Source organism: Anser brachyrhynchus (genome assembly GCF_964034855.1).
Source record: "Anser brachyrhynchus genome assembly, chromosome: 2".
NCBI lineage: Eukaryota > Metazoa > Chordata > Aves > Anseriformes > Anatidae > Anser > Anser brachyrhynchus.
In genome coordinates, this window is record NC_137695.1 from 124,188,853 (window position 1) to 124,204,153 (window position 15,301).

General features: G+C 37.7%; 1 long non-coding RNA gene across 1 annotated transcript in view; it reads right to left on the reverse strand.

Annotated features, from left to right (window-relative positions):
* The window catches only part of LOC308190753, a 46,535-nt gene extending 31,738 nt beyond the window's left edge, over positions 1 to 14,797 (reverse strand). Inside the window, exon 1 of the long non-coding RNA XR_013947475.1 lies at positions 14,737 to 14,797. This is a non-coding gene — a long non-coding RNA (uncharacterized lncRNA). The remainder of the gene's footprint in view (positions 1 to 14,736) is intronic.
* Positions 14,798 to 15,301: the final 504 nt, after the last annotated feature.

The following is a 15,301-nucleotide window of genomic DNA, read 5'->3' on the forward strand; positions in this document are numbered from 1 at the left end:
TCCTTACCTTAAACCTGATGAGCATTTATATGACTCTTCTAGGTCAACTGGACACACTGTTTCTCAGCTTCTCCATGTTTTCTGAACTAGGGAGCCCTTAGGTTAATGGCCTCTAGACTTTACTGTATCCCAAGGAAGAAAAGTTCATGGAGACAATAGCAATAGCCAGAGGCAGTGAATTAAAGTCTCGCATTCTCACCATACTTCTTGTGTGACTTTGAGTAAGCTACTTGTTCTGAGCATCTCAAAGGAAGTCTGACACCCAAACTGATCATAAGGAGAAACAGGCACATATCCTACTGAAGTCACTTTCTTGACTCTCCTTGGTTTAACAAAATACTGTTCTCATTTTATTCTCTAAGAAGAGGGGATTTGAGTGCAATGACTATATATATATATATATCTTTTTTTTTTCTTTTACTTCATTGGGGATGTATTTTAAAAAATGCATTTATCCTGAACAGAATTCAAGTCAGTAAGAATGAGGCAAGGAGAACCTGTTCGGCCTTCTGTAGAGCTAATGAAATCCTGCCTATTGCATTGTAACCACCTTAGTATCAAAGTGTACACATCACCTCTCTTAGTTTACTCTTATTTAAATGCTAGTTTACTAATCTTATTTTTTTTATTATTATTGTTTACATCTCTAAATATTTATGCTATTTCAATCACTTTTCTAATCTTCTTTTCTTTACATCTCAAGCCTCTCTTTCCCTTCACATAACCCACAACAGAGCTTACCATCCCTTTTCCCAAGGTGCCTAGCCTCTACGGTCCCCTCTCCATCCCTCCTGCCTCTCAGCCCGATGTTTTGTATAGCTGCAGTTCATCCCTTTCACACCTCAACTCTCCCATCTAAAAAATAATAATCCTGGGAAACAGAAGGACAATATTTTTGAATCAATTGTTTTCAAACAGATTTTTCTTCTACTTTTGTTCAATTCCACATATATATGTGTCTAGATATCATCTGATTTTAAAAAGCATCACTATGATAAAATAATGCGAGCTTCTGTGCCCTTAAAATCATTTAAGTGTCCACTTCCAAGGAAAGGTCACATTCTGGAAGAGAAAAATGAACAATGGTCAGGAATAAAGTGACCATTTTACAATAATGCTGGTAATTTATATATTTATTTATTTATTTATTGCAATTTTGAATTCCAGAAAAGAAGTTTCTACAAGATAACCAGTTTTTATTACCACCCTCAGGGCAAATTGAACAATTACAGAGAAAGATGCACTTGATATTGCTGTTATATCATATACATTTTTTATAATGTAAACTTAATATCTGTACAGGATGGTTATTATTGACTCCAGCCTGAAGAAATAGTAGCAAAGTTTTCATAGACTCAATCCAGATGTCACATGTGACAGAATTCGAATCCTCATACTCGAGTATGTCAAAATATCAGAGGACATGGTTTGGAAATGATATGAGGAACAAATTTGTGTTTCGTGCTACTGAAATGATGCAAAAAGAGAGGAAATGAAAAGGGCTAAGGGACAGACCCCTTGGAAGTGTCATTCTGCCTTCAAGACAGCTTTTTTTTCTGAGATAAGTTCACAGAAGATCATACCTAGATAAGAATGCAAAATCTTTCTACATGTTTTCTATCAATTTGCATTAAAGGGAATGGAAGAGAGAAAGCAATGTTAAGTTATATCCATTTGTACATCCATGAGCTATGTAAAAAATATTTCCAGAGCATATAGATCTCAAAGACTTATTGGGCCCCTTGTCTGAAGTAGACCATTGACCTCTGAGAAATCAAAACATTTTCCATATTCCAGTACAAAAAGAGACCAATCTAATCACTCAAAATCCAAGGGCTTCAGCCTCTCAGCAATGACTTCATCAGATTGTCCCTTCCCCTTTCCTTCCAGCAACAGCAGTTTATGCTATGCTATTCTGCTACCATTGATCTCTATGGAGCAGGATATGCCAATTATTCATGTGCAGAGCTGGGGGAGAATTTTTCAGTGCACAATCCAGATACTAAAAGTATTGTCTCATTTACGCTGGATTCAGTAAAACGCTCCAAATTATTTCAGTTGGGGGACAAATTTCTGGAACTGAGAAATTTCAGAAAAAGCGCTACAAGAATGATAATCTGTTTAAATTCCGGCACCAATTCCAGTGGTACAGGCATCCCCCTATGTGACAGGAAACTCATATACATTCTTCCCTCTCCTGCCTACCAGCACAACATCCTCACCATAACATTATCAAAATTTGGCAGGGAATCAAAGACCTACTCCTCAGTGATATGGTTCCACTTGGCATAAATAACTAAACATTCAGTGTAACAGAAAGTCCCTTCTCAGTTGAGCATCCTCAGCTCCAGACTAGAGCTGTTCTCACCTGCTGGCCACAATTTCTCAACTGGCATTTCAGTATTCAATACAAAACAAGCCAAGCTCAAGCATTTGTTTCAAAGCCCTGCCCCAGCTCACTGGAGAGTGGGTCTGAGCCTGTCACATGTGTTTTAAGGAACCATACAATCAAGGTCTTGTGTTCTTGCACTGAAGCTAGAACTAAATTCTTCACATGGTCTCCTGAATTTACTGCATTGATTGGAAGCTCTGCAGTACTTTTGAATGAATACACACATGTAGTACTTGTGTACTTGGGAAATCATGGGCCACATTTTAAGACTCTAGGATAAATTCAACAGCTACATGCTATCTTAAAAATAATATTAATAAAAAAATAACCAATGGAAAAAAAATACATTGTCAATAGAATTTTCATGTTTAGGACTGTGTTAAATCCCACTTAAAAGGGGAAAAAAATTACAGCTCTCAGAAATATCGCTTTAGAGGATTCTCAGAAAAGGCGACAATGTTGCACCACTTCCTCTCAAGTCATGCTTTAAAAATCTTCCTGCTTCCATAAGAGGACCTCCTGGTGCAGCTCAATTTGGGCTCTCAGCGTGACACAGTGACTGAAAGGATCGCGGGGTCTACAAGCCAGGGGAAAAAAAAAAAAAAAGAAAAAAAAAAAACAGAGACAGCAGAAACAGAGAAAGCATTAGTACTAGGTTTACAGTGTACAGTGTTAACTAAATGGTTTCTAGAACTCATCTTGGGCTGTGGTATCTATGTTTGAAAGACAATGCTGGAATGAAACTACTGCACAGAAGTAAGCTTACTCTCCTGAGCTTATCCTGTGACTTGACAGAGATCATTTAATCTATAGAGTCCACATAGAGACTTGCATGGACGCTCAACTCCTACTGAATCTCTCACTGTCTATAAGATGTGCTCCATCCTGTAGGATGAATACAGGGATTTTAGGGTGAAAGTCTACACTGTTATGTGAGGTTCCAAAGCCTGATCACATACAAAAGTGTAAGATTTGTATTCTGCAAAGCACAGATTCTGGACTACAAGTGGCTCTGTCTATAATCCTGTGTCAGACTGCATAGCAGAAGGGAACTGCAGTGAACACTGTTTGATCCCTGGCACCTCTTCTCCTGCAGAGACCGTATGCAGGCATGCTGAGCTCAGGTCATATTTTCCATCCTAGATGGGGAGAAAGAGGAGATGATGCTTCCTCAGAGATTTTCATCTCTGCACTACTGGGCAGATTTTAAGCTAGTACTACTGCCCTGGGCTTGCTCACAAAAGCTTCCATTTCATAGTGTAGCCATTTCCAGAAACATCTTTCATTCAACATCTCATTTCTTCCCATAGTCAAACACTGCTCATCTTCTTATGGTATTTCCCAGGATCTGACAGAAGCTAGAATATTCTCTTCTTCAACCTTAAACCTGCATTTAACCAACATTAGCCAGTAGCCACACCTGCCAACACCACCATTTCCATAGCAATGCAGGTGCAGGGTGATTTAATTTGGTCAGTCAATAATCACCTCATATAGTAACAACTAACTAAATGAGAGGTTATTACAATAACCATCTGGCACAACTGTTCCACACACATTGCTGTTTGGTGATGTATCAATTGCCTACCATGAGTACAGTCCAATTGCATAGAAGCTGGGATTAGTCTCAGCTTGCTGTAGTTGACAACACTGTATTTATCAATTTAGTATTTGTCACTCTAAAACTCACCTTCTACCCACAGTTATTAGCAGTCAGTCCATGAGGTGGGAGAGTTCCCCCTTCTTGGTTTCATTCTGTCACCCCCCACTGGAAACTATGGAACCTTAACACTTTTTTTTATTGTCATATTAACTATCTTAAATCTTACTGAGTTACCATAGCTGGGTTAGCAATGATGTCCTCTTTTTGATTTAGTATGAGTACAGCAAATTTAAAAATATTACTGCAAAATGCAGTAATTAGCGCTCACCTATACCATGCAACAAACTAGTACTCAGTATATAAATATTAGTGGTTTAACAGAAATGATAATCAAATCTTGCCTTAAAATAAACTAAAAAACACTGTGGGGACTATTCACTTGATCAGTTCCCATTTAAAGTCAGTATGACTTCATGTATGAAATAAAGCAAGTGCATTTACCCAAGGTATCATATCGGGATACATGACTGTAGGACATTCAAAAATCAGCCTTGTTAGTAGCAAGATGGAGCCTTCATTTCCTTTTCTGATCCTGTCTTTTTTAGTTTCTTCTTTTGAGAAACCATTTCCCATTTAAATGAATAAAATTATTAATACAATTTATTCCACCATGAGGTATAATAGGTACCTCAGGGAAAAGATAATTAGAAAAGAAACCTACCTCACAGAGTTTGTGGTCTACAATGGTTTCCTCTCATAAAAATATTAACTGCCTGTACACATTTTACAGCCTGATTCTGAGAGGTGCTGGGCACACCTATTAATGCAATGACAAAGGTTTTTTAACTAAGGTAGAATCAGGTTTAAAAAAGTCCTAACCTAGTTAGGCCAGACCTATTCCTTTAACTTACAGAGGTTTTTTTAATAAAAGTAGGGTCTCACATAAGTAAGAATTGTCTTTTTTCTGACTATATTCAAGCATTTATCTATATAATGATCCATAGACTCTTATTTATGATTACTCCTAAACTCAACTTTAACAAATTCTGTCTGAATACCAAAAATTACAAAAATGTACAGAAAAATATAAATAAATAAATAAATTTACCAAATGGGAGAAAAAAGATGAGTATTTTTGATTACTGGCCATTTACACAGTATATTTTACACTGACTGACTAGGTAAATATTATCATGTGAAGTAAGCTTTCAAGTTTGTTTCTAACATTATTTATAAAACTTGGCAAAGAACCATAGAATCATAGAATGGCTTGGGTTGGAAGGGATCCTAAAGATCATGTAGATCCAATCCTCCTGCAATGGACAGGGATATGACCCACTATATCAGGTTGCCCAGGGCCTCATCCAACTTAGTCTTGTAAATGTCCAGGGATGGGGCATCCACAACTTCTCTGGACACATTATCCCAAAAGAGAAACAAAGCCTTATTCTGGCAAATCTACACCTTGAGGTAGATGTAACTCCTCTCCTGGACAGAGCTCTTATACATGACAGTTGTAGCCCTTTCCCTGTGTGCATCACAGGAGCAAACACCTGGCTGGCCAATGCTAATTCCAGTTAAATGTCCCCTAGTAGGGCAACTGGAGTATAGACAGTAACTTTGAGAGCTAGCTCTCCAGTTTTAAACACTCAAAACACAACTGCTATGCAAGTCATCTTATCAGGAGCTCTTAAACCCTATAAAACATGAGAGAGTCATCCAGCGCACCACTGCTGGTGGGATGCTCCTCTGGGCTTGGCTGACCTCATGCACACAATGCCAGCAGCAAGCTCTTTTCTCTCTCTAAAACTAGGCTTGGGCTTCCCTTTACAGAGCTCCTCTCAGCCCTCCCAGTAGTGTCCGTGTATGTATATATAAATATATACCACAGTTGAGGTCAAAGATGAAACCCTTCAGGTAGCCAAGTTCCTCTGTGGTAAGTCACATAGGGTTATGCTCCTGTACTGAAGCCTGACCTTCCCTGGCACCCTTGGTACACCAGATACCAAAGTCTGGGGAAAGCATGGCTTGCAGCATGCTCTATTTCTTCGCATTATTGAAGGTGTAGACCATGCAACCCCTCTTCCTACCAAGCTTTCCTCTTGCCAGACTATATACATGTGTAAAGGAGGGGGGAAAAAAATCTCTCCTCCGATGTGAACCTCTGCACCAAATTCTTTTCCAACAGCTCGTTCTTCTAACCTCCCTCTCTCATTCTCCAGTAGGATAAACCAGAGGCAATACTTGTTTACCCTTGTCAAACCATCATCTGACTATTGGTTAATTAACTTTTGTAGTTGTAAGATTCTAGAAAATTAGAGAAGTGAAAGTGTGGGAAGTCAGAATAATTTGAAAGAAATAATTTATGTAGGTAAACTCAATGTGGTAGAGTGATATTTCAGATAGTAATGCTAGAACAGAGGAAAAAAAATGAATTAGAAATAGGATATGGTCAAGGATGTTAACATAGAGAAGGGTACCAAAGAATTGATACCCTACTTTTCAGCAAAGGGAGTAATGGTAGGACTTATAGCAAGAATACAGGCAAAGGCCCACATTTTTCTTAAATTATTAGAGATTTTCAGAGTGGTGACTTTTAAACGTAATATTGATGTTCAGGGCGTTTCACAATGAACTGGTTTGGAGCCTGAGTAATCTGAGAACAAAATTTAAAACTCATCCCAACTATTTACAGAAATTGTTAAAAAACGGCCATCCACCCTCTCATTTTCATACTTTTGTCCAAAGTCAGGCTGTCAACCCAAAGGACGGAGGAAGCACAACAGGGACATGAACTCTGAAACTAGTATTTTAGAGCTGAGTAGGTCTCTGAATTGATAAAATTAAGCTGGGTATCCTTGCAGAGACGAATGAACTGATATTGTACTTACAAACTATTTTAAATCACAGTAGAGAATTAATTTTCTAATCTTGCATTTTCTGTTGTTGTTGGCTTGGCTGCTTCTCTGAATTGGTTTCTGGGGAATCAGACTGCTGTCCTGAGCAGCAGTCCCCAGCCTGCTTGTAACAGCAGAGTGGGTTAAAAAGCATATACTTAGATCTGTTTACTTGGAAATCTAAACGTATTTGGCTAACTATTGTTTGGCATGAACATCTGACGGGCTGCCTTTAAAAGGCCCATAAAATTTGGAGGGCATTTACAAGGCTGAATATTACTAAAGAACACTTTGTTTCAAATTGCAGTTAATCAGACTTCATTAAATTATATGCTCTTTAATAGTACTACGTATCTTCCTTCAGATGTACCATCATCACTGTTACCTGGTGTCTCACACATGTTTCAAGACACCCAGTAAAGGCATTAATGAACATGCAATAGATCACATTCTCTCTCTGTGGAACACACAAAAAAAAATAATTCTTAGTGCATATCATAAAATACTGACCTGTGAAAAGCATAAAACCAATGCAATGTTTATTCTACAAAGTACTAATTTCTAAAACACGGTTTATTCATTCATGTAAGTGACAGGAATCATCAACTCACAGAACTGTGTTCCAGATTTTAAAAACAAACAAACTAACAAACAAAAACTAAATTTCAATTTGAATAAAATTAAATCTTTAAAATCATCTTGTCTCACAAAAAGTTAATGTTTTGACAGAAAAGGCATTTACTTTTCAGAAATATTTAAATCCTTACCCATAACAAATCCCAACAAGAATTACAGGTTAAGAAAGAAGTTCCACACTGACTCTCTATACCAGAAACCTCAGATCATATACTACTATTAAAATCCATGCCAAAAGGGCAAGTGAATAATAAAAGAATAAAACCTTGTAATTTAACCATTCATCTAGGATAGATAGATAGATATGCTTTGTTTTTAATGTGGGAAAAGTGTACAAGAGAGTAGAATTCAACATTTTCCATTTACATCTCATCATACCTTACTTTGCCACTAGACATTCTGAATACTCAGTTGTGAAGAAAATAAAATATATGTGACCATTTAAATGTACTGAAATAAAATATCAATTAATTAAGTGAATTTTGTGATTGCTTCATCTTCAAACTTTAATCTAATCTGAGAATCACTACCACACCACCATAAAAAATTGAGAAGTCAAGACAGAATGGCATGAAGAAAAGATTTTATTGGCTTGGATTTAAACGGTGGTACTGTCACAACAAACAAGCAAGTTATGCAGACTGCTGCAAAGGAACTCTAATTAAGACAGAACACAATAGAAAGGCAAGCAAGACGTAGAGTAGATAAACTTAACTGGAAAAAAATAAAAAGCCAACATAGTTTATTTCATTTTATATTTAGGATTTCCACATATAAAGATAGCTGTGCAAATAACAAGCAAAACTGACAAATGGAAAGCATAAGTCATAAATATTAGCAAAAACTTCCAAAATATTTTTCTTAATGCACTTAATTTTCTCCTGTTATAACCACAAAGCTCCATGCCTCCCATTTTCCTACAGGTGGAGAAAATTCTGCCTATCTCACCCTTATAAAAGTAAAGCACTCCAGTGTTTTGAGACTCCTACTTCCAGTTCTACAATGCATCCAGCTAGAATCTAGCAATGATCTAGAGTTTAGTATTTTCTAGTCTGAATCTCCATGAGCAGCAATTTGTATTAAATCAAGAAAGCCTACAAGCGACACAGTATATTCTTGCTGGTACTTTCTCCCTCAGTCTTTTTCATAGACACACTTATATCATGTCTTCGTGCAGAAATCTCACCTCTGTAAATTCTGATATACCTTCACACTGTTTCAGTGAACTATGGTAAGAACAGAAAGGGAAGACAGTGTTTGTAAGATGTTTTTAAGAGTAGGCCTTTGAAGATATTTTCTCACTGTAAATGGTTGAACAAAGTTGGTTGGTAGCAGGCTTATGCAGTGACTCTCATTTTTAAAAAAAAATCTATATCAAACTACTAGCAAACTTCAGTTTTTCTTGTAGGTCATCTAACACCATATCATACTCAGTTGAATAACACTATATAATATCTTTCTGTGGAGCAGGTGAGGAATACCTGCAATCTCAAAACCATTTTTGGAGAACTACTGATTAGGAGACAGAACGTCACTAATATGATCAAAGATACCTATCAAACACAGTATTTTCATGTACACACAACCACATCATGACCGCCTATAATTACAAATGATTTCAGCACCTTTTTGTGTTAGAGTAAGAGTTGCTGACAGCAAAGTCACACAATACTACTTTTAGCTCTGCAGGTGGGCAGTGTCAACTGACAGCTATAAAAATCCACCATCATAAAAGAAATTAATTATTGTCGATACCTCATACACACACACCAAAAAAAAATAAAAGTAAAAGAAAAAATAGAGTATTTCCAGTTCTGCGGGAAGGTTACACGAGACTAAACAGTTTGACATGCAATAGTAACACCCACTAAAATTAAGAACACCAACTAGACCCTGTTTCATGAACTCATATCTTTCCAGAGGACTGATATTTTCAGCTGAGGTATTTAATGATTGATTTTTCTTACAGATTATTATTATTTGTAAGTTTGAATAAAGGAAAAATAAACAAGCTTTTCTTTTTCTCGGTGTTTTCCTCCTTCTCAAGACAGAGTGAAACTCTAACAATGTATTTTTGGTAGCATTACAAAAGAGGAGACTGCAGTGTAAAGCCCAGGGAGGAAATGATCCTTGCTGAGGTGTGCATGTTTTGGCTGGTTTAAAAAAAGAAGCAGCAGCACTTGAAATGCAGTTTGTGAAAACAGATGAAGAATGGATTAAATTTCTTTCACTCCTTTTTTCCCCTTGCATGCGCAAGGTCCCTGCTTACCAGGGACCTCCTCATTAAACTCGCTACTTAAATGTCTCCGTACCCAAAGCCAGTTGCAGTAATAAGAACTTACATTTTCCAATAAAACCTATGAACAGTGCTGAATATTTTTGCACGCCATCTACCGGTACTTTTTTTCCCCAAACCATGACATCTAGATTTACAATGCAGTTTTGTCATGAAAGATGGTGTTAGTTGAGCAATTTCAATCTTCCATCGAGTTCAGCCTTTTGCAGCCACGTTGGAGCAGCTCCTGCCTACAGCAAGCTGATCTTGGCTGTATAAATTATCAATTTTGATCCATTTAAGCAACCAGTCATCAGGTGCATGAGCAAGAGCTTCCCTCTCAGCCCCCTGCTCCTGCCCGTGTGAGGAATTACTGCCTCCATCCTTGCACTCCTACCCAGGGCTCACCCATCAACCTCACAATGCACAGCCTCACTCCTGCTGCATCAGCCACAAACTTTACTCTCACCAGCATCCTCTCCTCAGATTTCCAGTCTTTTAGTGAGGATCTGTGATCAAACTCAGCCCCCTACACAAACAACACCCCGCACACTGAATTATAGAGCTCTTTAAAGGCTTTTGAATACTGATTTGATCTCTCTCAGCTATAAGGCTTCATAATAATTCTAGGCCCTTTCCTTCGCTTCTTAATACTGCTAGCTCTCCCACTTCCATGAGCCAGTGTTTCATAAAGCCCCAGCTGCTGCAATCAAGATATCTGCAAGAGAAGCTCAAATCTTGTTTTTAAAGTGAATTTCCAGCCTTTGCAGATGAAAAGTCTGAAAAAAATAGGGCTCTAGGTTCAAAAACAGCCATATTAGCCCTAAGCATCTTATTATTAAAAATAAATTTAAAAGAAATAATAATAATAATTTAAAAAATCAAAGCCTTGTAAAGAATTACTCATTAGTTTTGAATTCTTTAGATAGATAATACTAATTTCTGGTGAATGCTTCATCATTCAGATTCCACCTTAAAAAAAATAATAATTTTTAAAACTTATCAAAACAGCTTTCAAGCTGACCAAGAGATTCAGCCCTTTATCCCCTGCCTTGCCTCCCAGCAGGTCCCCCAGCTCATCAGCTGCTGAGATTGCAGGTCCCAAACTACGGGTCTGTAAGGAGCTGATGCCTTCCAGCAGGTAGGCAGGCTTCAGCCTCCTCTTAAAGAGACAGTTTCTGGCAGGCCTCTGAGATAATGCCTTTATTAAAACACTTGACAAAATCTCCATGAAGGTCCAGTAGTGCTGGGCAGAACTGGACAGAAAACTTGTGGTGTGAATAAGAGTGAAAGTACTCTCAGTCTGTGTGCATCAGTTTTTGCTGTATTGCACAGTGCTCTGCCTGTTCCATGCTCTCATTTATTGAATATGCATCTACACCCAACAAAGTATGATATACCTCTATCACAGTTTTACCTAGTCTATACCTATCTTTGACAAAAACACCTTCAGTCACGGTAACACTACCATTTCTAGAGTAGACAAATATTTCTCTTAGGAGATAAACTCACACATTCTTTCCCGCTGTATTTAGATATAGCATACTTTCTCATGAATGAACATAACCTTCATATTCAGTACCAAGGACCTGACTTACTAAAAGAAAAAACACGCTTTTACATGTCCAAGTCAAATTTGCAAAAACCACAATATGTGTATGCAAGGTCTTTTTGTTGTCAGTCCATAGTGACACATATATGCAAACAGCTGTGAAGGTGTAACGCCTCAGGTGTATATAAGGCATATTTGTACATCTGTACAAAGCTAAAATGCTGTATGTATTCTTTTTCCTGCCAATTTTTCAGGAATTCATTTCATAAAACCTTGCTCTATCTATTTTGAATCGTAACCAAGCCTTCTCTGAAATCAGTTGGCTTGAAAACCTTTAACAAGTGGGGTGAATACAATTCATATTTGAGTAAAGCAGCCTTCACTGGATCAGAGATAATTTATGCCAAGAGCATCAGAATTCCCATAGATATCAAGAACTGTTACAGTACAATAAGTCATTTTTAACCCAGGATGCACTGTACAAACACGGCAATATTTTAGAAATCTTTCTACCTTAAAATGTCAATACAAATAAATATGAAGCTATTTTAAAACAACAAATGATATGTAAACACACAGGAAGAACATCTTCTGCTTTCTGAGTACTTCACAGCAGTAAACCTGAGCTTCTTTTATCTCCTAAACCCATCCTCAGCTTTATACCAGCCCTTCAGCCTGGCACAAATCTTCCATCAACAAAGCACCGGGGTCTTCTCCCTCCTGGTCTTCACCACCTTAACCCACACTGCTGCCTGTAATCGATACTCTCCACTTCCCATCACTGCCAGCCTCACACGCCTGACTTATCCCCAGTGACTTGAGTTTTCCTCTCTGGGCTAAAGCTACAAACTCTTATGTGCAGAAATGTCACTGTTTTTAAAGCACTGTGCAAAGATGGAGCATTATATTAAAGAGAAATGTGTGCACCCTTCCACACTCCAAGTGCTATCTCATTCTTCCTATAGTCCCATTCACTTCTGTGGGCCAAATTTTGTCCTCTCCTTTGTCATGTAGAGCAGTATCTCAGTCCATGAATAGTCTCACTGATTTAAATGGGAGTTATTCATACAATCAGCCATTAGTAAGAATGGAAAGAGAAGCATACATTATACAGTAACATTTCTAATATGTCTTCTGATGGCACAGAACAACCCACTGGTGGTGATACCTTTGCAAAATGTAACCATTAATTCTATTTCTTTTTTGACAAATTAGAAAAATACTAATTTCTATGAATTACTTTAATTTTAAAGAATATCACTCAAATTACTTAGTAGTGATGCAACAAAAACTCAGAATATAATGGCCATGCATCTGTTTTTACATTGCAAGATAGAAGAAACAGAATGTTATCTAAAAGAATAAATGAATTCTCCAAAATTGTTTAATGCTAACAATCCACCCATTCACCAAAAGATTAAAAAATAAATAAAATAAAAATCTATAAAGAGCACATATAACTAAATATATACATAGCTCACCAAATCCACACACAAGTGGAAATAAAATTTAGCTGGTTAAAATGCATTTCTACACATTTTATCAAATGTTTTAAGGTACTCATATGTTGTCACCTTTTATTTTCAGTGCACAGAAGAATGAAGCCACTGGGTGTTCTGAAGAGCAAGAAATGAAGGGTAAGGCCTCGAAACATAAAGGAGCTTAACATTTGAAATAGCCGGTTTTCTTGGCTAATGCATGCTCTGTGTTGTGGACCAAACCAAAGTTAAAAAATAAAAGAGCTCCTTTAAGCAAGCTCTGGTGAAAGGAATGGATCCGATAAAAAATAACATTGCAGATGCCACAATATTATTGTGTATACACTGCTACTCTGCTTTTAATAGTCACTCGTTCCTTTGCAGAGCAACTTGTAAAAGAATTATTCATTCTCTCTGTGCATACATTCTGAGAATAATTCACTGTACTTTTCCAAATTATTTTCAAAGTGCACGCACAGGAAAGGATACAAAACTTTTCCCAGGCTACATTTGAAAGCTTGTCAGCACTCAGCACTAAGGCCTTTAATCCCAAGCTTTAAATAATTTAGGTAACACTTGATTACTCCATTGCTGGAACGTCAAGCTCTGCAAAATCTGAGTAACACAATATTTGAGGGGAAAAGAGAGAATACTCTTCTGTAAGCACTTAAGTAAAATACATTTCCTGAGAACAAAACATGAACTGCAGCCTTGTGTTTGCAAGGCAAATTGTGGTAAAGCACCACTGAGGCTGCTTCCCAAATAATACTGTATTCTTGTTTCCCCTAACAAAACCCATTAGTTAGGAGTTCTGTAGTGCACTGGTCACAGCTTACACGCTACAAAGTACAATATTCATAGGGCTTAAGGAGCAGCTTTTCCTTAGGTTCATACTGTCCAGTGATACACCCTAGCTAAAATGTGCACAACGACTTCAAACAAAAAAAAAAGCCCACCCCCATGACATGCAGACACACACAAAATTTAGTCAGCAAAAATAAATAAATAAGTAAAGCAAGTTTTACCTTTCTGGTGGACTAAAATTTTCTTGAGAGAATAATTTCAATTTCTCAGGTAATCCACAGGGGATTCAATATTTGCTGTCTTTATGCATTTGTTAAATACAAAAAATACTACAAATTGCCTTTTTCTCTTAGGCACATCTACACCTGTACTTTTAACAGAGTCTGAAATACCTAGATTTTTCAGTCACGTTCTCCACTCAAAAAAAAAAAAAAGAAAATTTATCCAACAAGCTAAACTTATCTGGTACAAACTTATTCAGATAATTTTCCTGGGGGTAAGAGACATGAACATAATAATGTGGGCTGTGTGACAATCTATGCATATTTCATTACATAGAAATTCCAGCTTACTTAAGAATAAATAAACATCCTGAAAAATTATTAGAAGGCAACAAAGAAAAAAAAAGAATTCCCCCCACTATCCCTTGAGAATTAAATTATCACTTATGAGGTCCTTTAAGATCCCTTTTCACCACTGTCTTTGCATCCTTTTTTGCACAGAGGAATACAAAGTTTTTCTGTAAATCTCTCAGTTCCTTCTCACTCCAAAGCTCACCGTTTAGCCCTTTGCAAAACATAGTGCTAGAAAATCAGGAGCAACAACAACAAGCCCACGATTGCCCTCAGCAGAGTCAATAAATGGCACATTTGACTCTCTCTCATACCATTTTGAAACGAGTCCTCACACAACTATTGCCCTGACACCTCATCCATCAGCTCATAAAGCACAAGAGCAGCGCCCCACAAGCAAACCTCTTCTCTCCTACGCCATCTCCAGAGTTGAGGCCCAGATGAGAAACAGCCTTATCTTCCAATACAGCAAGGATGAACCTCTAAAATCAGACAACCTTGGCAATTTGACCTAAAGCCATCCTTACTTGCAAAACAAAGTCTCCATCATCTTCAGAGCAAGTAGGGAAGAGAGTGAGAGGGAAAACAGGGGTGGGGGTAGGGGGAAAGTCCAGTCCTCTGTGACCTGATTGGAAACTTTGTTGTGGCAAAAAGAAAAAAAAAAAATCGCTTTGGCCAGTTGAGAAAGTGCCTATGGTTGCTCTTGTATTGGGAGGGTCTGTTCAGGGTTTCTCAATCTTCTTTTCTCTCTCTCTTCCCCCCTCTCTCTTTCTCCCCTTCTCTTGTTTCGAAAGGGGCCTCTGGTCAGCGCTGATTAATAAGTGTTTTTTGTTGTGAAGTGTTGAATAATAGAAGATGGCCGGTGACCCAGGAAAGACTAAACCTTGTGCTACTTTATTGTGGCAAGCTGAGAAAGGGGCTTTAGGACAGAGACCCCAAGCACTGACCCGCACACATCCTGCGGATTCCCTATTCATTCTCACAGCCTTACAGTCGCCCAGAGCTCCCATTGTTTGCCAAGCAACAATGGAGATTTTGCACAGAAAGTAAAGCTCTTTTCAGATTCCTCCCTGATGTTTTGCATTTGGGGAA